The 27,532-nt window shown below is 34.6% G+C and overlaps 1 long non-coding RNA gene across 1 annotated transcript; it reads right to left on the bottom strand.

Moving 5' to 3' along the window:
* Window positions 1-694: 694 nt before the first annotated feature.
* LOC119254748 (uncharacterized) lies at window positions 695-27,532 on the bottom strand. The gene is made up of 7 exons (XR_005127341.2): window positions 27,156-27,532; window positions 25,414-25,491; window positions 20,781-20,859; window positions 15,471-15,722; window positions 7,783-7,803; window positions 4,557-4,623; window positions 695-843 (listed from the first exon to the last, which is right to left on the bottom strand). It is a non-coding gene; the product is annotated as an uncharacterized LOC119254748 (long non-coding RNA).

Raw genomic sequence — 27,532 nt, 5'->3', positions numbered from 1 at the left:
ATTTTTTTTTGTTATTTATATTTTTAATTGGATATGTTTCCTTATATTAAAAATATTTCTGTCAGAAACAGCAAGAATAAAAATAGCCGAATAACTTTGAGCTATAAATGTGAAACTTTATATCCAATTCCAGTTCTAGGGGCATAGAGATAAAAGAAATACTTAACAACAAAAAAATGTTCTGTTCTGTTACCGATTTGTCATATCTTATTTACCTTTTAAATAGACCCTTTTATGTATTCTTTTAATAAAATATCCATGCTTGTTGACTAATGAGAAAGGGAGACAAGTATTGTTCAATGCTACTTTTAGATACCTGGCAGAGAAAAATGACACACACACAAAAAGCAGCAGGAGGGAGAGTAGGTAAAATATGATGTAAGATTAGTCTCTTAGATTCTATTAATATTTATAAGACATCTTTGAAGAGGTGTACATACCATTCATAACAATTCTCTGATTTAGGCAATTTAGTAAATTTAATCAAACTGCTTTTTTTTTCTTTTTGTAGATTTCATGATAGAGACCAGTGTTTAAATTTGAACTTAAGATTTCAGATTTTGATTCTTGCATAGAATTTTGAAAAAAAAAAGAAAGTCAAAGGAACATGAACAAGATGTACACAATATGAAAATAGTGAGGTAGTCACTTTAATGATAAATTTTGTCTTTACATAGTGCATGTAAGGTACATAGTTATTATCATATTTGAAATCCAGTTATTCTGCCACTAAGAAAAATATTTGTTGCTAGTGGAAAAATGACTCCATGTGTTGATAATCAATCATCCAGTTAGCTTCCTGCTGGTAGTTGTATAGATTCATTACTGTTGTGAATATTTTACCTGTGAAATCAGGAAGAAAAGATAATTAAACACACATTAACCAGACCTAGGGGTTTGAGTATAGCAATCTATTAATCAATATTGATTGAATATTATAATAAGCATCATGAAAGAGATGGGTTTTAGTTATGTCTTGAAATATGAATAAGGTAAGAATGGCAAAAAGGCAATAGGGTGAGAAAAAGATACAAAAGGAGAAAATTCAGGTACAGGAAACATGACATTTCCACAATTTCTTCATTCATTGTAGGAAATTGGATGTCTATTCATTTATTTTAAAATCAAAGAACATGACTTTTTTTCATTCTATCAAATGCTAACCATGGGAAACATATCAATAAGTAATGTGGAAGAATTATTTCTTAAATATGAGTTAATCTTAAAATAGCATTAAGAAATGTCCCTTTAGTCATATATTTTTTATTTCTAAATTCTCACCTATTTATTACTTCTCTCTTCCATTCCCTCAGTCCAACCTTTCATTGGTTAAGTAAATACTTCTGTATATCTATTATGTGCCTAGCACTGGGCATAGAATATGAGGATGAGTAAAATGTGCTATGAATGTCTGATACCAAGGAGCTTTCTTTCCACTGACCACAGTGGAAAGAAAGTAATAAAATTATTCTAAAAATAAATGCAAATTTGTACCTGAATTTAGAGCTACAAAAATTGGTGTGTGTTGCATAAGATCAGATGAAAGGAGGAGCTGACCTGGTCAGGGCTCTTGGGGCCTTTTGGGGGACTGACAATTGAATTTCAATCTGAAGGGTGAAGAAAGATTAGCTATAACAAAAGAAGGTCCATGAACAACATTGCTCTAACCCCTTTGGTAGCTTCTGCATTCATTGGTCTTGAAAAATGGCCCAACGTAATCCTCTCTCCTCTATTCTTTGTTCCTCAAGCATGACAAAGATCTGTCACATTACAACTTTTGAGTTTATTATGTCAGGAATGATGTTCTTTTTTTTCTTTAAAGATTTATTTATTTATGTATACAAGAACTGGGGTACAGGCTAGAGGTGTGGAGGGTGAGAAGATTCACCAGAGACAGAGTGGGAAACAGAACAGGCAGATTGACCAAAGTACAATGCTGAGGGGAGCAGCGGGCAAGTCAGGAGAGGTCTGTTGCGCCATTTGGGTATCTCCCTGGCTGAGGATTGAACTCCTGCTGCAGTGCCTGAGGATAGCTTCATAGGTTGTGTCTTAACCTCTTGTGCCACCAGGGAGGCCCAATGATGTTCTTCCTATAGCTGCAGTGTTCCCTACCCCTGTTTACTATCACCTGGTAAATTATAGTTTTCTCTTTTACCCCCTATCTTGCACTATTTTGAACTCCATAAAAGTAGAAATTGTAGTCTGTTTTGTTCACTGCTGTTTCTCTAGGCCTGAAACAGTGCATGCCATATAATAAGTACTCAGTCAGCATCTTGAATAAATAAATCTATTATTAAGAATATGATACATTCCCTTGTTTCTTGTAATATGCATACATAACCAATAGCTTCTTGGCACGTGTTTTACTGACAGCATTTCTTCAGTCTCACTGGTAAAATCTTCTTGCCCTGGGCTTCAAGTAAGTGGTGTGACGAAAAGACCCCTTTTCGTCTGTGGAAAATCCTAGGATTATGAGAGAGTTAGCATCTGAGAAGGCACCCAACTGACCACTAAAGGATGCTTGCTGGTAAATAAGTGTTCCTGCTTCCATTCCATGAATTTTCTCGCTCATAGGCAGCACAACACCTCCAAAAACCCCCAGCATGATCTAACCACATTGTCCATGATGGTAGCTTGCTTGTAACACAATTTTCTTCACTTTTTCTCTTTCCTGGGGATATCTTTCTAAAACAAGCTGCCTGCACTCAAGCCTTTGTCTCAGGTTCACTTTCGGGAGGGAACCCAGGCTAATGCAATTTTCCTGTGAAACACAGTTCCAAAATATTTTGTGGTATGTAAGTACTTAATAAATATTTATAGAATAAATGTTCTTGTCATTATAAAGACAAGAACCCATAATACCCATTTTTAGTCAAGTCTTATGTGATCAAATTTGTTTTCTTTATATCAGATATCAGAAACACAGTGTCCCAAGAGTCAATAATTTTTTGATCCTTTTTTTTTTCCCAAATTCACTAAAAGGATCATGGAATGTTTGCAATCAGAGCTTTAGCATACCTTCTATTTTAGTAGAACCAAAAACAGAGAATGATTTACAGAATGAAAATGTTCATTAGTATTTATACTCCACAGGAAGATTAATGTTCCTGCAGTTTAACTCTGAAACTGAGGAAAATCTTTTAATTTATGCTTTAAGTAAGTTATCTTCCTTTGGAACGATGTTTATAGTCATTGAATTTCTACAAGATACTCAAAGGGTAAAATTCAAACCAAAGAGTAAGAATGAGAGGCAAATGACTTCATATATTAAGCAAAATTAAACCCAGTTAGAGTGGTTTACAGTGATTTTTTCTGCATTTGTTTTCTTTTCCAAAAAGTCAAAAGTAAAATCCTTTTGTCCAAATTATTTCTGATTGTTTTCAGCTCATGAAGATCACCATTTCCTGGTTCTAGACAAAGCTGATAGTGTAGACAGAGAAGTAGTTGCAGGAACTATCACATGCATAGAACAGTGAGCAAATGGTCTTTCATATAACCCATCTTCCACCCTCAAGCTATTTTTCTATCCTTGCAATTTTATTTGTTTCAGATTAATAAGAGTAATTATTTATTAAAGTACCTGCAGCAAGACTTGTATTACTGCAAATGGAAAAAAAACGAATGTACATTTTCCCTATATAAGCTATTTCCCTTCCTCCCTCCCTTCTTTCTTTTGGGCCACTCCTGGTAAAGTTAATCATCTAGTGGTGGCACAGGATTGGTCTCCCCAATATGGTCATGTAGACTTTTCTCAATGTGTCTAAAGTAGGCCTCTTCTAATAGGTATCACCTGGGTGTGGGGAACTCAAGTCAATCCAGGGCCTGTGAGTCTTGGTAAATATGTTAATATTACTTAAATAATACAAATTATTCTAAATTAATATCAACTAAAGGCCCTAGAGGGCTGAATGGAGTTCTTACCCATATTTCCATCTTTTACCCTTTTCCTAACCAAGGAAACAATCACTGCTCCCTTTTAAAGACAGAGTAACATAGTCTGGAAGGGGTTATCATTCACATTTAAGTTAATTAGTGAACATGTCCTCTCCATTTGCAAAACTCTCAAAATGAAAAGATAAAGTCATTCTCTTTGGTTATGTGATATGTCCTCCTCCTCTCTCCTTACTACCCCAGGGTTCTCACTACAGGATATATAGCCCTGGTTCACCCATTTTACTTTAGAATTTATAACCATGTACATTCGTCATATCTATGCTATTAAATTTTGCCTTTTTCTCCTACTAATTGGTCTGATGTTAACTTGTTTGTTCATCTAGAGTCAAGAGAACCCATAAAGAGTGAGGGAATTTTCTCTTGTGCCCCCAAAATGGAGAGAGAATTGATATTTATAGTTATATTTTTGACATGTCATTTTCTATTTAGGATTGTATAGTCATGTAGAATATGGGAAAAAATTATCAATTTGATTTATTTGTTTTATTTGAGCAGAAATTGCAACTCAAACCTGTAATGGATAAGTGAGAAAAGTCAAACTAATGCTAACCGTAATGCACTGTAGATCTTAAGTGATGATCATAAGTCACGGAGCCACTCACCCTTTTGTTGTAGAAGAATGTCACTATGCAGAAATTCAAGTTCAGCACCACAAGTTACTCATGTCCCCTTTATTTAGGAAAATGAAAATTAAAGTTAGTGTGAGAAATAGCCCAATTTTTAAATATGGAAAATAAGTTAGACTTCTGAGAAATATATTGGCGATACAAAATAATTATGACCATCAGCATATAAATGCTATTTTTAATATTTGCATAGTTACAGGAGTTATTACATCTCAGAACTTTTTAAATAAGACCACTTACAACATGTTTGAGCATAACTGACCTTGTTTCTCGACCTAAGAAATGCTAAATTATAAATTGACAAGTAAAACAATAAAATGAGGAGAAGAGTGAGGAGAAAGAATGATTTGGGGAGGAAAGAAAAGAATAAGGGAAGAGGAGGGGGAGACAATGCCTTTGTTCACAAGCACTCTCTATGGTGGCTGCATTCTTACCCTTGGATTTATAAAAAGAGAGAAAAAGTTTGTGTTAATTTTTTTAAGGAGTCAATTAAAGAATACGATCAACTTGTATTTTCTTGTGAGTGGTTAACAGATGTTTCCCCAAGTTAGTGAGTTTACTTAAGTGTCAGAGCCTGGACATTTGTATATAAAATCTCTCTTTAGTCAAGGAGAAGTAAATTAAGTAAATTAGAAGAATCTCTTACGAGTGTAAATATTTCAGACTGTAATAAGCTCCATAATGCCCTGGTATAAAATGCTTGCCCAGAACACATTAACTTGTTCTCTCTAATTTCAGTAGTATTTTCCCTTTTGAGTTTGAAATAACAAATCACACTTAGCACAAAAATTCTTTAAATGTAAGAAGCATTTTAAATTCTGCCTCCTTAGCATGTGATCCTCATTCTTAAGAAGTTAAATGACAGACTATTAACTTTGTTTTCCACTTCCTTTGAGTCATGACTTGACTTTCAAAACATTTTGGTCAAGCAGACTCAGAGTCTCCTTGCAGAAGAAACATTCAGGAATCATGTACTTCCTTTGCTTTACAATTCCCCTTCAGGGCAGGGCACACACAAGTGACCCTGGCTTTTGACAAACCTTAGCTGAACAAAATGTAACAAGCCCTGTCTGTTTTGAGCAGAGTTTTCCATTCTGACAGATACAGCTCAGGAGCATTTGATGTCTGCTTGCTGGTCATAGATAATGGTGCATCTTGGGACCATTGTCATTCCTGTCAATAAGAAGGCCTGGGGGGACGTGCAACAAAGCTACCTTTTGATTCACCGTTTTTCTTTCCTTCCCAAGACATTTGTAAGCCTGTGGTCAGCTAGGTCATTTTATTTTATCCTGATGTGCCTTGATAATAGCATGATGTCTACAAAAAATTTGACAGGCCATCGATGTCTGTTTCTCTGACTCCTATCTTGTTTTTCAGTCCTTCTCTATGTCAAACATACTTTGAAAGCTACTGATTATGTTGGTTGGAACTATATTTGACAAGACATCCATTCTTTGATAAAATTAAACTCATGGGGGTTGATCTTGGAATTTAAGGTAATTTTTTTGAGCAACACAAGAGACTCTGTCACTCTACAGCTGGCACTCAAGAATTGTTTGAGAAACTGAATTCTTTTAATTCTGATAAGCAGTTTTTTTAGTATGAGTTTTGAAGATTGGAACAAGAGGAAACTGATAAGTGCAAAAAGGACAATTATGCCTGCATCACATTCTAGTGAGAGCTACTCTCCCATTTATTGAATTAATAAGTTCTGCTACAGTTGCAGATAATATAGTACGTAGGAATGTCCCTGTGTGAAAAGAGGTGCTTACATATAGGTCAGTCTTAAAGAGACTCGGCCATTGTTTCTATTCTTTTTTTCTATTTTTGAGTTGTGTAGCCCTTTATTAGCCACTAAATAAAAAAGTAGCTGTTGTACAACACAGTATTGACGGTAGTTGTAGAATTTTTTTAATATTTTATTTTATATAATTCTTACATCATTTTTCATTTTTGCACAATGTATGCATTTTCATTTTGGTTATATTCCCCATATGATTGTACCTCCCCTTATTTTGACCCTAATCCTTCCTCTCCCCACTGCACCCCCAGTATGTCTCTAGTTTATAGTTGCTTGTTGGTAGCTGTAGATTTAATATACTGCAATGCATGTCATTTATGAATGAAATTTCTTTATTAAAAAGCTTTTAATTTATTTGTCTGTTTTTAACGTGCAAAACTATTGTGAAAGCAGAGTATATACACACAAGCCTGCAAAGAGTGCAAATTTAGGACATGGTAAATGCTTTCAAGTTCCTTTTTTTTTTTTTTTGTGGGACCCTCGCTGGCTGCTAGGGAACGAACCAGCACTGCAGAGGCTGCGGGCAGCCTCGCAGTCCAGCACTCAACTGCTGTGCCACCAGGGGAGGCCCTCAAGTTACTTTTAAGAAAATTACTGCCACAACTGGTCCTTAATATTGTTATCTTTTTTTGATCAAAATATTTTTATGCCAATCTCTTTCCACTGCCCTCAACTATAAAACATTTTTTTAATGTGTTGAAATTAAGGAAGGACTATACCCAATAGGAAAGAAGAGGAGAACATTCTCTAGTTTGAGGTTCAGAATCCTTTCTGACCAGAACAGTATTGGTATGGGCTAGGCTGGGATCCCAGACAGGGTATGAGTATGTGCAGGTGATATCCCTGGGTATTCAGTGCTTCAGTGGACCATAAGTCTGTTACTATTCTTAAACGCCAGTTCAAAGCATATACTAAGAAATTATGTGTGTGCATACATATGTACCCATACATATATACACAAATATATTTACAAATTTGTACATATTGCAAGTACATACCATGTAATGAAATGAGCTATGGAGTATATGTCATGAATAAATAAAAATATTTTTGTGTATATGTGAATATCAAAAAAATAGTCAATATAGGCATGTCCTCAAAAATGATATTGTATCATAGGATTTTAGCAAGGTTTCTACAACTTATTTCTGGTCAGTTTCTCTGTGTGTGTCATTCCCCTCACTTTATAGATCAGTAAATGGAGACTTGGAAAACTTGTGTGAATTTTCCCATGACAGAAATTGACAGAGCTAAGGAATTAAAACAATTATTCTGCTTCAACTCCAGTTTTTTTAGATCACAACACAATAATGTGTGTAAAGATCCTAGAACATAGTGTGAGCTTAATGAATATCAGATAGCATTATTAGAGTTATTTACATATGTTCAGAAATTCCTTACCTCACATTTAGTTTATGTCTCCTGGAAAAGAAGAAAATTTATTTTCATTAAATATAATCAGAAAAGGGCCTCCCTGGTGGCACAGGCGGTTGAAAGCAGTACTGTGAGGCTGTCCACAGTCTCTGCAGCATGGGTTTGATCCTGGCAGGGGAGATACCCACATGGCGCAGTGGACCTTTCCTGTCTCACCCTCTGCTTCCCTTAGCGGTATATTTCAGTCAGTCTGCCTGTTCTGTTCCTACTCTGTCTCTGGTGAATCCTCTCACCCTCCCACACATCTGGCCTGTATGCCAGTTGTTGTATTTGAAAAAATAAATCTTTAAAAAATAGATAATCAGAAAAATGATTTTTCATACACAAATAAGTAGTTTTAGCACAACCATTTCAAGATACTATAGCAAAATATTTGACTAATATAAAAATCAAATCTGAATGCTTATTAGGATACAAGTAAATATTTCCCTAGGTTTCTGATGGTGCAATAGCACATTACTGATAATGATTTCAAATGCTAGTTGATTCTTAGTTTTTATATGGTACAGTCTTTTCATGATTACCAGTAACTAATGGGAATGTTAAATATATTTTTAAATTAGCATCAAAGTGAATTTTAAGTATTCCCTTTCCAAATGTGAGACACCTTTTTGTCTAATTCTTATTTCTCAAATCATCATATTTTACAGAAGGGTCCTCTGGTGGCTTTGGCTGAGTATTGATATGTAGATGTGTGAGAGGATTCTGTGAGGAAATAACCACTAGATTGGAGTACAGAAACACTGGTTGAGGACTAGGCCATGATCTCACAAACCAATGTGGTAAAAATCTTGTAGTAAATGAGACTAATAAAATCTTCAGAATAACATCTTAGTTGAAGTATAGAGTTAGCCATGGACTAATGGCTTCTCTTTAAAGAAGTGTCAGAAAGAACATAACTGGGTGCAAAACACAAGTGAACACTATTTTACGAAATGCAATGTGACCCAAGAACAAATAGTGTAAAATTTGAAATGTGTCAATTTTTTTCAGGGATACAAGGTAATTTTAGAATTCAAAAACCAATGAATTACTTTATCTTATTAACAAATAAGAATAAAAGTGTATGATTATTTCAATAGGTGCAGAAAAGGCATTTGACAAAATTTAGCACCCAATCATAACAACTTGCAATAAACCAAAAATAGCAGGATATGTCTTCATCTAGACAAAGAATTTATGAGGACCCTATAGCTAGTAATTAAAAAACTGAATACTCTTCTTTGAAAATCAGAAATAAAAGATGATTAATCTTGCTTTTTAAATTTAACATTGTACCAGAACTGCCAGTCAATGCAATAAAATGTGAAGAGCCTACGAATGTAGAAAATAGCTGAAAATTAATGTGACATTAGAAAAAATGTAGGGTACAAGTTTCATTTAAAAATGCATTAAATTTCCATATACTAATAACAAATGCAAAATTGAAATAAAACTAGCATTTTCAATGGCATAATAATATTTAATACTTAGGGACAAAGTTAACAAAATATATGCAACCTTTTCTCTGAAGATTACATAAAGTTGCTAAGAGAAATTAAATAAAACATAAATAGAAATATCAGATTTATGTATCAGAAGAATCCTACTACCATTTTCACCACTGTTAAGATTCAAATTATCTACAGATTTCACGACCCAGAGATACAATCTTTCCATACATTCAGCATAATCACTTAACAATCCCCCCCCCCTTTTTTTTTGGTAGAAATTGACAAAGACAAAGGAATTAATACAGGCACATATTTTGATAAAAGCAATCAAAATTGAAGAATTTATCTATTTTTCAAGATATATTACAAAGTTACAATAATTGAGAAAGTGTGGTTTGACATATGATAAATATATAGAGCAATGATACAGAATAAGTTCTATAACAGATGCTCAGTTGATTTTCAATATTGCTGCTAGGATAATTCATATGGAGAAATCTAGTCTAACTGACGCTTACCCTGAGTTCAATTCTTCTCCCTTTTCAGGTGCAGATTAATTCCCTGACACCCCACACCTCATCAATTCATAGGAAACTATAAGCTGAAAACTTTATTATGAGGACCTCTTTTTTTTAAGATTTATTTATTTATTTATTTATTTATACAAGCACTGGGTACAGTCAGAAGCGCGGGAGGGTGAGAGAATTCACCAGAGTCAGAGTGGGGAGCAGAACAGGCAGACTGACGAAATACACTGCTGAGGGGAGCAGCGGGCAGCAGGAGAGGTCTGCGCGCCATCTGGGACCCTTGCCCATGGCCCGGGGATCAAACCGGGGCTGCAGAGGCTGCAGGCATCTCTGCAGACCAGTGCCCAACCGCTTAACCACCAGGGGAGGCCCTATGAGGACCTCTTTTAACAGGTTATAGATTTAAAGTTCTCCACTCTGTTCTTTGCTATTTACCTCCTGTCATGAGATACTGTGAGTTAACGATGAAGATGTCTTCTAGATTAGACAAATTCAAGCTTTTATTTCTCTTTTTTACTCTTGTAGTTTTGGGTGAGTTTTAAAAGAAGAAACGGGAAGAAAATGCCATCTATTTTTTCCTACTTTTTTAAAAATTTTTTTCAATGTTGTATATTTTTTACATCATTTTTCATTTTTGCACAATGTATATGCATTTCATCTTGGTTATAGTCCCCATACAATTCCCACCACCCTTGTTTTTATCCTACTCCTTTCTCTCCCCTCTCCCTCTGAATGTGTCTCTGGTTTATAGTTGCTTGTTGATTTTGATTTTTACTTTATTATAGTCTTTCTCCTGGTCCCTTATTTAGGTTTTCTAAATTCCTGCTATGAGTGAAACCATCCGGTATTTTTCTTTTTCCTTCTGGCTTATTTCACTGGGCATGATCCCTTCCAGCTCCATCCATGTTGCTGCAAATCGCATGAGTTTATCTTTTTTGATTGCTGAGTAATATTCCATTATGTATATGTACCACATCTTCTTGATCCTGTTATCTATTTTGGGAATTTGTGTTGTTTCCATAGCTTAGCTATTGTAAATAGTGCCGCTGTAAACATAGGGGTACAGGTGCCCTTTAGAATTAATGATTCTGTGTCCTTTGAGTGAATACCTAGGAATGGAATTGCTGGATCATGCAGATTGAGGAATCTCCACACATCTCTCCATAGTGGTTGGACCAGTATGCACTCCCACCAGCAGTGCAGGAGAGTTCCTTTTGCTCCACATTCTTGCCAATCTTTGTGTTGCTAGTTTTTTTTAATATGTGCCATTCTCACTGATGTAAGATGGTATCTCCTTGTAGTTTTGATTTGCATTTCCCTGGTTTCAAGTAATGTTGAATGGTTTCTCAACATCATTCCATAACTTATTTCTAGTTTTTCTTTGAAACAAACACTACAATACTAAGGAAGTATTGACCATTTATAGTAGTAGAGCCCATGGTCTATTGCCATAATGAACATTAAATCATGTTATCAAGTTTATTGAGACAGAGAGAGATTAAGAAATGTACCCAAAATAATGCAGTTTTGTAAATAATGGTAAATAATGGTACTATAATTTGAATCTAAGAAGTGACTCTTTTAACTACTATTCTATATATTATAGAGGGAATAAGAAATATGCCAAAATCAACTAGACACGTACACAAAATCATGCATGAATACACAGAGAATTCAAATTTTCAAGTTTTTTTTTTTTCATTCTGATATCCCACTTAGCAATCAGTTTTAGAATTTATAGAAATTTTTACTAAAAAAAAATCAGTACAGCATTGGAGAAAATCATATCAATATACCATGCATGTTAATCTTGTCTATTCAGAATTGTTTGTCTATTATGAAAACCTGAACTGCATCCTCACTTAACATCATTAATAAATTCTTGGAAATTGGAACTATAAGCAAATGGATATTTAAGGAAAGCAGGTTCTTAATAGTATCACTTCATTAAGTTTCCTGGATTCTTGTTTTCTCATCAAAGTTGGACAACAAAATGATGTTGAATGAAATAATGTTATTTGAGGATCTGCTCTATTTAAGGAAGAATATTAATGACACAGAGTAAATCTGCAAGTCAGGGAATGCAAACCAGTCCATCTTGTTTGTATTTTAACTGTACCATCAATCTCAGGATAGTCACAGCTAAGTTCATAGCTAGGCTTTTATCTGGGGGCCTTAACCCTAGACATTCAGTTAGGCCTAGTTGCCTTCAAACAGAGGTTTGAGTTGTGCTATATTTTAAGTCTTTTACATCTTTTACTTTCAGGGCACTCTCTATGATTATCTCCTTTATTTCCTAGTTCTTTCTTCCACAGTACTTCTTATGACCCCACAACTATGTTTATCTCCTCTTCCTTTATCTCCCTTCCCTTTATCTACCCTGAATGGCAGTGCTTTACAGTGGTTGCATTTATCAGACAACAGTTATCTAATGAATGAATCCAAGTTAATAGATTAATCTGAATAGATTGAGGGTTAAGTCAACCTCATTTTTTTTCTCAATAGATCTGTTTAGTTTGTTCCTAATATTACCAGACTGTGAATTCAGTAAGAATGAGGTGATTTTTATCTATATCTGTATCTGTATCTATAGTTTGGTTTAGGTACTTATTTTTCATCTATTAATGTGTATATTATTTTGATATTATTTTCCATTTTCTCCATTAGGTCTATTAATGTTATCTTTGGATAAACTTTTTATACAAATATGATGAAAGAGAAAGACGTGTAAAGGATTACATAGCTGCAGAAAATTTTACAGAATATTTTGATATTCAGTCAAGCTAGGGAAATAGCTAGAAAAAATTTGGGGAATAACTTTAATGCTTTTCTCATATCAGCCATCTCCAGATATAATCTCTGATGCTGGTTCTCACAATTCTTACCAATTATTTGATAGTATTTCTGTCCACAACCTGGTCTAAATATTAGTCTCTAACATCAGTTCTTAGGGCTTTAAAAAAAATACACAATATGTTATGGTTTCTGAAAAAGTTAGCATACAAAAACCATTTAATGGATGTCGGCAAAAAAATACTGCCAACTTCATCCAACTTAAAAGGAGTTCATCATGAATGAACTTATCAAAATAAAGCATAATGTCATACCATAGTCTTATTACAAATATATTAATTATGAAGTATCAGGAATAGGATTATTTCATCTTCAGTTTTTCACTAAAGCATCTATATCTGCACTGTTAACAGTGTAAGTTTTTTGTCAGAGTCCACAAACAGTCTGTTTCTTTTATCACTCTGTATTTCTATTCAATAAGACATCTCTAACTCACAGATAACTCTTTGGTACCTAACTAAGTTAATAAAGTATTTGTCAAACATCCTTTATTTGCTTAGAAATATTCTTGAGACTTGAATATACTGGGTCATAAGATATAGCAGACAAAATTCCTTATCCTTGAGGAACTTACATCTTGAAAGGGAAATACAGATTATAAATGATACATAAACCAATAAGTAAATTATTTAGTTCATTAGGAAGAGATAAGCACTGTAAAATAGAAGAACAACATGAGAGGGATAATGAGCACTACATGAAAAATGCAGATGTGGGAGTCTCAAACCTGTCCTCACTGAGAAGTTGAGAAGTATAAGCAAGGTCTAAGTACACATCCTGATAAGAGAATTCCCATCAGAGGAATATAGCTAGTAAGTAAAGTCTTAGAAATGGCAGTTCCAAAAAACATTAATGAGGCCAATGAGGTGGTAATGAAAATGGAGAAAATAATAAGAGAATAGACACTGGGTGAAGCAGGTTTTCATTAAAACTACTCAGTATAATAATAAATACTAAATCAAGCAACATAAAATTTTCATTTGCATGGTTTGTGCTAGAACACAACACAGTGATAAAAAAAAAATCACCACAAATATGCAATTAATGTGCACATGCCTCTTTTCTGAGCTTTTGTAAAACTGAATGGCCCATATAATATTTTTAGTATATGGACAAACTTTGATTGACATATATATATACATACACATATATAGATTTATAACCAAGTGACTGTCTTATATCGTAGTAATACTAAGTACTACTGACAGCTCATCCTCAAATTAACAACATGCTTACTATATTCAGAAAATAATAGCATCATATTATTCAAGAAAGTCATTATATTGATTTGAACTTTCTTCATGATTTCACGTAGGTATTGTTTTCTGCCAATTTCAGTGCCTTGAAAGGACATATGTTGTCTCATCCCTATGTACAACTGCTCCTACAAAAGAGTGTACTTAAGGAAGAAAGTAAAATTTTTTCCCTTTCCAAGAAGAATTTGTAATTGTGCATGATTGTATCATTGTGTATAATAACAATAGTCTCAGTTTTCAAAAATCTATTCAAGACAGAATCAAGAGTTTTAGGTATATTGTTGAATGCCAGCTGATCTCTACAAATAGAATGATGTAGGGATTCAGATATAAACTCTTTTATTGAGTATACTGGCACTTCATTGTCAAGTACATCAATGGTGCATGAGTCCTAATCCCAATGCACTTTTTTGGAATTATTGTGACAGCAAAGAAAATAGCCTTATTGTAAATGAAATATTCTTTTTCTGTAGCAAGATACTTAGTGATGAACAAACAGAAAGTTTCTTCCTCAGGCTTATGTCACCTGCATATTTTCATACACCAAAATTCAAAGTTTTTATCAAACTACAAAGCAAAGTATGTGATTGTACACATCCATGATAATAACTGCTTTCTCCACTCTGTACACTGAAATGATACACTACTTATGAAAAGAGGCATGTGACAGGAAATTTTTCCAGTATATCATTTTATTGTATCTCCTAGATTAACCCTGTCTTTAACATTTTTCCTAGTTTATGAAAGGTCACTGTTCATTGTTTTTCTAAGAAAAAATAAAAGCATGGAAGACTTTCTGTTCATGTCCCATAGCAAACAAAGCAGTGACTGTTAGAGCATGATGGCCTGACAGCTCAATAAAATCTGATTTTCCAATACATATCATTTTAGTTCTTTAATTTTCTTTTTTTAATTTTCTTTGTTTTTGATGAGCCTTTATATATATATATATATATATATAAATATATATATATATATATATAAAGATGTATTTATTTTTATAAAAGAACCGGGGTAAAGGCCAGATGCGCAGGAGGGTGAGATTTACCAGAGCCAGAGTGGGCAACAGAACAGACAGACTGACTGAAATACACTGCTGAGGGGAGCAGTGGCTGAGACAGGAGAGGTCTGCTTAACCATGAGGGTTTCTTGCTGGCTAGCTGGCCGGCCGGAATCGAACCCGCGCTGCAGAGGCTGCGGACAGCTTCACAGTGCAGCGCTCAACCACCTGCGCCACCAGGGAGGCCCTCTTTTTTTTTTTTTTTTTTAAAGATTTATTTATTTATGCAGGTAAGAACTGTGATACAGGCCAGAGCTGTTGGGGGTGTGTGAGAGCATTCACCAGAGACAGCGTGGGGAACAGAACAGGCAGATTGACTGAAATACACTGCTGAGGGGAGCAGAGGCGAGTCAGGAGAGGTCTGCTATGCCATGTGGGTTGCTTCCTGGCCAGCTGGGGATCAAACTCACACTGCAGTGGTTGCAGACAGCTTCATAGGTTGCGTCTTAACCCCTTGTGCCACCAGGGAGGCCCCAGTTCTTTAATTTTCTAGTCAAAGTTACTGAGAACAATTCATTATACTTACAGAGTTAGTTGCTTTAAGATATTTCTGTTTTTTTGACATGAGTGTGTTCTTTTTTTTTTTTTTTTATACAAGCACTGGGTACAGTCAAAAGTGCGGGAGGGTGAGAGAATTCACCAGAGCCAGAGCAGGGAGCAGAGCAGGCAGAAGGACCAAGGACCGAAGTACACTGCTGAGGGGAGCAGCAGGCAGCAGGAGAGGTCTGCGCGCCATGTGGGACCCTCCTCAGGTGGCCGGGGAGCAGTCAAAGCTCTCCTGAAAAAAAAGAAGGGAATGGAGGCATCACATGCCCAGACTTCAAACTATACCATCTTACACCAGTGGGGGGCAGAGAGGAGAGGGATTGGGGTCAAAATAAGGGGGTTGCAATTGTATGGGGAATATAAAATAAAATTTATTTAAAAAATTGGAAAAATTAACAATGATGTAAAAATATATAATAAAAATAATAAATTAAAATAAATTTAAAAAATGAAAATAAATAAATAAATAACTGGCATTTATCTCACAGCCCTTGCCACCTTTTGTATTGCTTTCTTTCTTTCACCTTTAGGGTAAGAAAAATCAATTTCTCAGTGTTATAGTTAATTACTTTTAGAGCAGGTACCAGTCTCCAGATCTGTTAACTCTTAGTCCAGGGTTTTGTCTACTGGATTATACAAAACTTCCTCCTAAATTGCCATTAAAGCCAGCATAAATCTTTCATTTCTATTGTTCTTATTTTCTATTATTTATATTGTTTTGCTTTATTTTATGTTCCAGGTCCCACTCATAGTGTAGTTTTTGATAGAAAGGACAGTGCTTATAATTGTATTTATTGAAGACCTTAAAAATACTCCTCTTCCTGGATAATACAGAGTGTCTAAGCGATGATAAAGAAAAAGGGGGATGGATAGGAAAATAGAGGAATGAAGAGGAGAGAGTAGAAAGGGGATTAATAAGATAATACAGGGAGAACACTAACCCCATCATCTCTTATAAAGACCACACATTTGAAGAATAGGAAGGACTTCTGTACTCCTACCTTTGTATTGGACAAGGAGGGAAGTTTATTAACAAATAAAAAGAGCAAGTGGTATTTGTCACCCATTGGGAATCATCATTTGATGGAGCTAGCTTCCTAGTCACATCAGTGGGAAAGGGAAACTTATTTGGCAGGGAGGACAATGTTAGTAAACCATTCTCAAGTGACTGAGACAAATGGTTGCTTCCAATCAAAATCTCCGAACACCACTCAAAACAGTGCCCTGCAGAACAGTAGCTTGAGTTCCCCATGCCATACTCCCCTCTCTCAGATTCAGGTTGCTCTCTTTTCCTATTTACTGCAAATATATGAACCTCAGAATTTGCTCGCTTCACAACTATAATGGCATTTTTCTCTGTTTAGTTTTATTTTCTTCACTTGCAAATCTCCATTAGATTTTAAACTCTTTAATGGAAGTTTCTATTTCACTTTAGTGTGGCCAGAGGGCAAGGCAGTTGCTTGATTCTTCACACATGGCACCATTAATCCCAAAGAACAGATCGAAAATCTTAGCATTATGCCATGTGTTTTGAACAATGCAAAACTAGAGGACTGCCATCTTTGAAAATTATATACACTGGAGTTTACTTTGAACTGACAGTGTTTATCCTCTACATTTTCAGAAATAAACAGAAAAACCTTTAAATACTAACAATTGCATTTGGTTCTTGATATTCCTTGGCAACTAATCACAACTCCTTTGCAATACCCTACCCATGACATGTAAATATTTGACAAGAAGCTAAAATATAGCTATCTGAGCCTCTTAGGCATTTAATGATCCCCCCATAAAGAGCCAGAAAGTAGACTAAGAGTAAAATGTCAATGCAGAAAAGGGGCAATGGATAACGAGGTTCACGAACCAGTAGGGTGGCACTCCTCCAATGACCTACTGCATGTGTGGCTACTGGGAAAATCCCATATCGATGCTTCCCGTCCACATTATTTTCTATTAAGTTTGGAAAAATCACAAGTTATGTTCAATCAAAAGAAAATGACACCAATGATCTTTCTGACCTCTACTTTTTTTCTTCTATATGTCTGTTTTGAGTTTCCAAGTGCTAAATTGGTTTGAATATCATTATAGAGAACTTTTGTAGAATCAAATGAGCTTTATAGGTACAACTTTAAAAGCTTTAAAAGCACAAGTTGAAAACCAAGATCTTACAAGCTAATTCTAAGTCAAATGTGTATTTGTTCAGATAACATACATACAAACATATATGACAGACATACATGTAAAATTTGCAAATTCTTGAAAGTCTGTTTGAAGGTCTAGCAGGGAGGGCAGCTGCTTATATACCCTTGACTGAAATGAACAGTGACCAGTCTGTCTCTGTTCGGGGAAAGCCATCCTCTTCAACAGAGCATGCAGCTACAGGCATGATGTCCATGGAGTGGTGAGGGAGGAAGAGGACACCCGCTTAGTAGGCCATATTACCCACTGATTCAACCCTTGAGAACTATGGGGTGACAGAGGTCACGGCCAGGTGCTCTCACATTCTAATTGGTGTACTTTTAAGCTGGTCTTGGGCCCGATAATTTACCAAAATCTCTCCATCCACTTCTGTTTTGTATCTCATTCTAATCACATGTAGATGCATTACCTGCATGTCTTTCTTATTTTATGAAGAGGGAAACTCAGAACAGACAATCACCGTGCTCCTACCCTCTACCTAGTTAGTGGTAGAGCTGGGATTATACCCTAACGTTCTTGGTTTTCAACTTAGCATTCTTACCACTCACTGTTCTCTAAAAGTTTGAACATGATGGAGTTACTGTTTTATAGGATGGCTTAGGACATGTAATTGAATTCTTTCTCAAATTACTGGAACTCTCAGAATATATGTTGTATACATCCCTGGACAAATTCTTTGTCAGACAATGGTGTAATTGAAGTATGTGAGTGCACACCAAGAGACAGATTGACACTCAAATCAACAGGATTAGTAAGAAATGACTATACACTTCAGCTCTGTTATTACTTGAAATGACAGCGAACCACAGAGAGAGTGAACATTCCCAGTCACATCTACCCTTCCATCCATCTCTAGCAATATACACGAGGCATGATGGACACCAGTGATGTATAAATATGTTTACTTGTTTGATGGCAGGGACTAGGAGGTGAATTTACCAGTATTCAGAGAAAAACTAGGATACAAAAGGAATACACAGTCCAACATTTTGTGAATGTGAGAGATAATATAAGCTATGAAGTGAAAACAGAGCATATTTCAGAGAGAAAGAACTGGTGAAAGCCAAAAGTTTCTTTGTCCCATAGATTTGGGAAGAAGTACACTTCTATTTAAGAAGTGTACTTCTTTTAGCCCAACATGTAGGTTAACCGGAGAAATCCCTTACCCATCATACTTTCCGGTAGAATTGAAGCAGCTTTTGGAAACAGAATCACACTATTAAAATGGTCTATTCATCTAAATCTATTTTGTGGTATTAAAAATTCCTTCTCTGGATTGCAGTCTCACTTGACTCCTTTGGCATCAAGAAGTGTTTAAAAGCATAAAATTGAAAATGAAAGACAAGATGCTTACTAATCTGCTCTATATGCCAGTGGACTGTCAAGGCCAAGTGATTTCCTGCAGATAATTCATTGACAAGAGGGGCCAGCACAGGCACAGAAATACCAGAACTTTGTAATCTTTAGACCCAAATATTTTACCAGTGAATATGAGAATTTACATTTCTGGAGGTCCTTTTTCTTCTCCCCTATCATCACCAATTGATGTTTATTTTCTTCCTTCCTAGAAGTTTCTGCCACTGTTTGTTTAATGGTGTGTATATGCTTTTATAATAAGTGTGTTATCACTTTGCATAATTATGATGTGTGATTAATACTGCATGCTCTGGAAAATTGTTAGGTTTTATTTAAGTCTTTATATTATTCACTTATAATGCAAGTTGACAAGAACTCCTACGAATGGAGGAGTACAAAAAGTCTGTATTTAAAACTCTGTGCTTTAGTTGCTGGGAAGATAGCATTATTTTCCCCTCTGATGACCCTTCTTGCGGTAACTGATAAGTACAAGTATTTCACAGCAAGATGAATTACAAAATTCAATATCGCTTCTGATAATAAAATATAATTAACAAAAATATACATAATATAATTCTTGGTATATGACACGAGTCTACAGACTATAATATTAGGTAAATAGACAGAAAGATATAGGGATCAATGATAGATATATAGATTGATGGATGAATATATATAGGAGGAAGATAAAAAGAAGGAAAGAGACTATAATATATTTATACAAGGCAAATAATAAATTGGTATTTTGATGAAAGAGGTATATCACCCCTCTGATTTTCAGTTTATGACTTGAGAAAAGTCTCTTTTAGTAGGCAATGTGACAGGAGAATGACAAATACCACTTGCCAGATTTCTACACAAAATGAAATGGACAAAGTTGCCAAGCACATAGAAATCAAAATACCAGCTTTTGTCCAACAGATATGGAAGACTATATCTTACAAATAATACAATCATAGGCTACGTTGTAATGCTGAACCTCATTTCCAAGGACAGAATCTTTATCTCCAGATTATGACATGACCAGAAGCAAACAAAAGTCTATCTCATAGAGCTGAAGTAAGGAAGTAAGGAGAGAGTTCAGGCTCAATATGCCCAGGCTAAGAGCATAAGACATGACTACATTGTTTCTGTCTTGGGTTACTAGAAAGCAGAGTAGAGAAAACAGATTTCCTGAGCTTCCCTTCCTGGAAACTCTGCCAGGAGGAAGAAATTCTAAAACTACACTAGCAAGCGGAGGGTATTCATTTTTCATTATTAAATATGAAGTAAATTGTGTTTTGTGTTCAAAAATCCTTCATCAGCAGCAATTCTAATAATCCATGCTATAGAGTTATGGCTTAAATTATATTGTTGTTTAATGAAAGAAATGAATTCTAGATCCATGAATTTCATATTGAATAGATTTTCTTTGAATGGAGGCAATTTCAAAATATTTGGCAAAATGTGTATGGTGTTTCATGATAAGTATGACAGGTATATAATCACAGAATCATCAACTACTGCTTCAAAAGCAGATAAATTTTGGAACATGTCATTTCAATCCGTAGAAAGCCTCAAACTTCTCACTTTTGTTTTTGTACTTTGACTTTTTTTAACCATTGAAAAGATATGTTGCATTGTATTCTTAGATTAGCAATAGGATTACTAAAAATAAAAATATCAGGCAAAGAAACAGATATGATGTTTTGCTCACACCTTGTTCACAGTTGCTATCAAACTGGTGGTATCTTACCTGACAAAAACATCACAATCTTGGGCCTCCCCTGGTAGCACAGCGGTTGAGCGCTGGGTTGCTAGGCTGCCCGCAGCCTCTGCAGTGTCAGTTCAATCCCCAGCCACCAGCAAGGGTCCCACAAAAAAACAAAACAAAACAAAAAACACATCACAACCTCTTCCTTTTTAAAAAAAATTTTATTTTATATATTTTTGACATCATTCTTCATTGTTATACAATGTGTGCTTTATCATCTCAGGTATAGTCCCCATGAAATTCCCACCACCAACTCTCCCATGTATCGTCACCATAGTCCCTTGTGATCTCCCCTCCCCTGTTTTGATACAACTCCTTCCTAACATTCTTGATAGTCTCAACTTCAATAAATTTAGTAATTCGGCCTGTAATAACAGTTATGTGTAATAACTATTTTATTGCTTAGTGAAGAATATTATCATATTTAACCCATTAACCTTTACATAATATATAATTTTTCTACATCACTAAGCACATTGTTTAGTGCAATGGCTTTTTTTAATATAACATTTTTAATGACTGTACATTCTGGTACAAGTTCTTTAATGAGGAATTAAATACTATTTCAGAATGTTTTCGTCCATTGTGGCTATATTATTAGAATATTATTGTATTCAAAATTTAACCTCCAAACTTCATTTGTCTGCAATGCAAGAAGTCATAGTTTCATAGAATTGTCAAATTTAAGTTCTCCATAATGTAAAGAAATGCCATTTGAAACAATATATGTTCATCGGGGTGTAATGAAAAATAATTTACAGCAGCATTTGTTCTTCTAACTAAACCTTAGTATCGGAACATGTTCAGATATGATCTGTCATTGAAAAATGGTAACTAAGTTACCTTCTTAGAAGCAGTCACTGATTATTTGCAAGCAAACATTTGATGCAGTATTTCACTAGTGCCTTTGCAATTGTTTATGTTTCCACAGTTTTAGCAATCCAAAGTGCTACTTTATAAGATGTCTGCAATGTGCTCGTGTTTATATATATATAATATTGAACATCTGCTTCTGTTGACTTTTTAATTTAATAATCTGTCTTTCATATAGTTCTTTGCTTTTGAACTTAATTCCTTATGTTTTTTATGTTAATGCTATTTAAGTTTTGAAAGTTTAATCGCCTCATTAACTGTTACATTTCCACAAATAATACAATGTTATTTCAGCAGTTTACCATCAATTATGATAAATATGTGAGAGGTAATAATTTTGAGTAAAACTTGTGCAAACTCATTTGATCTCCATTCCTTGAAAAGCATTTCTATTGTCATCATTTAGTTAATTCCTGCTACTGTGTCCACAGAATCAAAGCTTGCTTCACTACAAACGAATTGGAGTTAAATATGAATTAATATAGTGTTTACTTTCTTAATGCAGCTAATAATATTAAACTATAAATTTAAAAAGGGCTTGATAAACATTTTAAGTAATTGTATAAATTAAAATTCATAATAAATTGGCTCTAATAGTTAATAGTTATATGTGTACCTGCACTTACAATATCGTGTTATGTCATGTTTCAACTGTGTCCACAAGCACGTGCATCTAGGCACATAACATTGGCAACACCCACACACCTTTACTCTGTGTTTAACAGGACCATTGGTTATTTACTTGGGGGGATCAAGTCACTATAAGAGCTTCTAAATATTGTTCTAATTTCTATCTACACTTTTGTCCTTGTGTAGGTTAGTAGCGAACTTTGGCCTGGTATGTCTCATAGATCGTTGCTTTCAGAGGCATAGTGGTGGAATTTCAAACAGACACAACATCAGTTTGGCCTTCTGTTCACAATGAATATAACTCTTTTCTGCTTACTGAGGATTGCTAACAGTTCATCACCAGATTCTCAAATGGATTTTAAAATTGCTCTAGATCGCTGCTACTTGCTTTCCATTTTTTTACTTTTTGAGAAATGTGTCTATAATAGTCATTCTGGCCCCATCTCACTATTATATGATACAAATATGGAGTCAAACACTTGTATTCAGATAACACCCAACCCATTAGGAGGCACAAGTGGGAAGCCCCAATCTCATTCAGAACCAATGATGATCTGGACAAAACAACTTTTATTTTTTCTGGTATTTATAGGTAGGCATCCATCATTTTTATTCCCTTGCTCTACCTATTAGATTCTCATACACTGTTGCATTTTTTTTTTCTTCTCTATGACTTTAGATTATGCTTCTTTATAGGTAACTTTGCTGTTTTCTTCCTGTTCTTCAATTTCTGGGAGTCCTTCATTATTATTTTATTTCCTCCCTCTCTCACTTTCTTTATTCTTTTTCTTATATCACTTGTAGTTACAAAGCCAAACTTTTGTCCAGTGATGCCTAAAGACTGGCTAGCACAGGACTGTTCTCATTCTTTCATGGAACTTTCTTCGATTGCCTTACTTTTATTCCATAACCACCTCATTACTTTCAGTAGATTTAGTACAATCTGCAATAATTTTGAATTCCCTTTCATTTAGATTCTTCAACCTAGCCTAATGTGCTCATCTACATTTTTTTTTTTTTAAAGTGACAGTCTTTTTTATTTATTTATTTATTTGTTTGTTTTGTTTATACAAGCACTGGGTACAGTCATCTACATTTTTTAAAAAATCATTGCTTTATTCAATTGAGATAGGTACAATTTTCTTTTGATAAAGAATAAACCTCTTCATTTCTATTTAAGGTATCCCTTTTGTAACTGTTTTCTTTTGTTTGAAACATGTTTCCTGTTTAGCCCTTAATGCAGATTCCTTCTTAATTTTTCTATATGAGATATAGCACTCACAAAGTTTCATAAAGCCTGCATTTAGAGTACTAAAAACAATTATGATATATACATCCTTATAGCCAACAATAAAATCAAATAAAGAGAAAACTTCAGCACTCCTAAAATCCCCTTTTAGTTCTTTTGTGATAACATATAATACACACCCTTATCGAGAACCAACATCCTGATTTTATGATAATCATTTTCTCATTTTCTTTATTGTTTCAACATGCTTGTTAATATAGATTACTTTTCCTAATTTATATTTAGGTACATGGAAACATATTGTGTGAATTTCTGGTGTTTTGTTTTTTTTTTTTGTTAAACATATGTTTTCAAGATTATGTTATAGTATATAGATGTAGCTTGTTCATTTTCCTTGCTGTATATCCATATTACTCAAAATAATTGTTTCTTAAGTGATTAGTCTGTATGAATGTAAATGAACACACAAGAATGTAAATCAGTGTGCTGCAACTCCACTGAGAAAATCCTACTAAAACAAACAAACAAAGCCTAGCATGCTTGTGAAGTAGTTATTTATGCATTTTTTTTTTTATTCTGGTATAAGTGTCTTCTCTCTTCATAGTGAGGAAGTTCTTATTACCTCAATGTCAAACATTTATTGTACTTGTATCAGTTAGTGGGCCACATTTTAAGTAGCACTGCTGTATACTACTCCATTGTCTAGCATGCCATATTTTATTTTTCCATTCTACTAGTGATTGAAAATTATGTTGTTCCTGTTTGGAGCTATTAAAAGAAAAAAAATGCTTCTAGTTACTTCTCTGATGTACAAAAGTAAACTTGCAGTTTCCTTAAATAAACCGCATATAACAATATATTTAAAAAAAAAAAAAGGTGAATGAGTTTGTATTATCCCCTGTTTTCCAACCAGAAAAACAAAGACTCTACTAGAGGTATGTAAACCACCTCAGCTGTCTTCACTCAGTCTAAAGTCCTAAAACAAGGAACTCACCCAGACCAGTAATTTCCTTTAGGTTTTGGGTCCTCTTCAAAATCAACCTTTCTTTTTGTACTTACTAGAACTCCATATTTTGCCCAAATATTACTAGTTATCTGTGAGAGGTTGATTCTGTTAGAAAAATAGCTTTCCATATTGAAAGCAACTCCTCCCTGCTGTTTCTTAAAGGTCAACAAATGTCTGCTAAGTTCTCATTTTCTCCTGTGTTTTGATTATATTATCTCTTTGATATGTAAACAAATATGGGGGTAGTTTTTTTTTTGTTTTAACTTTTTTACTGTGGAAGTGTTATTGGTCAAAATAATTTAATTCATTTTTTTCTGGATGGGTAAATCCTCAGGTGACTTCTAGGGCATGCTGGTATCCTAGGTAGGTTCCCCGTAGTAGCTAAATCACTTTGGTTTCTAAATGATATGGACTAGGGAAACAGTGAAACTCATGGAATTTTAGACTGTTCTTTTTGGCAAGTATAGCAAATCTGCATGAAAAGTAGAATCCTAAAATCCAGTTATTTAAAATGGACCTTGCATAATGGAGGTCTAATTATGTAATTATTAGGCTGATCCTGTTCAAGTTGAGAGCATCTTTGAGTGTAATGAGTTTCAAATCCATTCAAGACCCAACTACAGTATGGTGCCACCTAGTGGTGCTGGTCAGATTCAATTTAAATATTAATAGAGAAGATGTTTGTTCATGTGGTTTATTGGAGCTTATAGAACAGTTCCAGTGATTCCATTAGTCTTCCAATGAATGAACCTATATTTTTAGGCCCACTCAGGAGAGATCTGGGTGGGAGAACATTGCGGCAACATCCCCACTTCTCCCATATGTTCCTGAGATCAGGTTTCCTGTTATTTCCCTACCTGCACTGGCTGTCTCTTCTTAAGATCCTCCCAAGAAGTTAAATTTTTAACTTCCCCAAGTTGAGAACTGGAGCTGGGCTAAGAACAGAAGACTATTATCAATCCTGTGTTATTAAAAAAAAAAACTTACAGTAATTTAAATTACTTAGTTTTTGTTTTCTATTTCTAGTCCAAATTCCAAATGTGCAGGATAAATCCACTACAATGCCTACCCAGGAAAATATTCCTTTTTTAAAAATTATATAAATAGATTTGATTCATCGATAGTTTACTTTTGCAGAATGACCAAGCATTTTCTTCTCTATGATAGTAAGTCTCCAAATATAAAACCAGTCAACTCTAGATCTTAGATACAAGTTCCATTTACTCCCAAGAAATGTATTTTCTATATGGTTGTTTGTTAAACTCATTCATAAAACAACAACAACAAAAGTCACCTTAACTTCACAACTTGCCCACTTGTGGGTAGGTGCTTACAACAAATATACTCTTACGTGTGTTTTCCAACTACCTACTGAAGGTAGTTAGAAAATTCATCAGTTATCTTTCTCTTTTATTAGCTTTTTTTCATTTTGCTTGCTTCTTATCACAAACTTTTATTTCCAAATAAGAGCAAATGAGGGCCTCCCTGATGGTGCAAGGGGTTAAGACACAACCTATGAAGCTATCCACAGCCACTGCAGCACTAGTTCCATCCCTGGCAAGGGAGCTACTCACATGGCACTGCAGACCTCTCCTGACTCTCCCACTGCTCCCCTCAGCAGTGTATTTCAGTCAGTCCTCCTGTTCTGTTCCCCACTCTGTCTCTGATGAATACTCTCACCCCCACACCTTTGTCCTATACCCCAGTTCTTGTATGCATAAATAAATGAATCTTAAAAAAAAAAAAAAAAGAGCAAATGAACACCAACTGCTTAAGTTGAAACCAGTGAGAAAAAGTTCAGGCCTCTGCAATTTTAAATCTATGTTTATCCTATCATTATCATTAATATGGATTTAAAGTACTCCCCAATTTCATTCCCCTAAAATGTAACAGGCTGTTGATATCCCATCTTCCCTTTTTTTTTCTTTTTTTGCTATATCAACATGTTACTTCAGTTACTAGAATTTCTTAAATATGCTCAATCCCCTCAAACCTAGTAACCTGGATTTTTTCTAACCATTATGCAGCCCTTTCTCTTATAGGTTAAGATAATTTTAGACTCTCAATATGTGAGAAAAAAGAATTAATGAATGGAACAGATATGCAACCCTACCCTCATTTATAAAATTCCTATTGTAACTAGACAAAGTATGTGCATGAAAATTATGTTAGGATATTACTTTATAGGATGTATTCAGAATATTTTCTACAGTTTTCCTTTTTAACAAATAATAAGTATATTGCCATTTTCCAAAGCTAAACTAATAGAAAAAAACCCATATTAATTTTACATGAAAGTTTTATAAGATTACCAAGGTGAATTTAGTAAAATATCACTGTATTCTGGTCAATTTATTCTTCAGTGATGATGTGTTATTCCAAATTACCAAGACATATATTCTGATTAAAAGATAAACTGCAGTATTACTATGATAATTACACTATATAAGAAATAGATTTATATAACACATAATACTACAGCATATAAATATATATTTCCTCTTTAGATATGTGTTGTTAGGTTATTACGAAATAGTATTTTGTTATGTGTGCATTTTGTAAATACACTGTACCAATGTTATATAATGTGTAATTATACCTAAGTAGAGGATGTGGCTAGCTCTTCTTTCTTTGGAGTCAGGACAGAATTGAACAAGAGTTCTCTAGGAAATAGCACAGCTCTATGTTATCTGTCACTTGTTCTCTGGCAGAATTGGAGGACTTCTGTCTTTCATTAGGATCCAGAGGAACACTGGACATGTGTCCCCCCAAATGTGAATGTGTGCATTCTCATAAAGTCCATTTGTGGTGTTTGATGGTGGATATTTTGCATCTCAAATTATTGAAGAGGGTATTGTAGATTGGTGCCAGAAATATTTGTCCAAGGTCACCCAGTTAATCAGAAGAAAGGCCCCTCTGTCTTGTTATAAAATATAGTTTGTCAACTACAATTTCTGCTGCTTAGTGACCACAAGG

This window comes from Talpa occidentalis, unplaced genomic scaffold (genome assembly GCF_014898055.3).
Source record: "Talpa occidentalis isolate TD23 unplaced genomic scaffold, MPIMG_talOcc4v2.1 talOcc4.3, whole genome shotgun sequence".
Classification (NCBI taxonomy): Eukaryota; Metazoa; Chordata; class Mammalia; order Eulipotyphla; family Talpidae; genus Talpa; species Talpa occidentalis.
The sequence above is the reverse complement of the archived record's forward strand: the minus strand, read 5'-3'. Positions and strand labels throughout refer to the sequence as shown.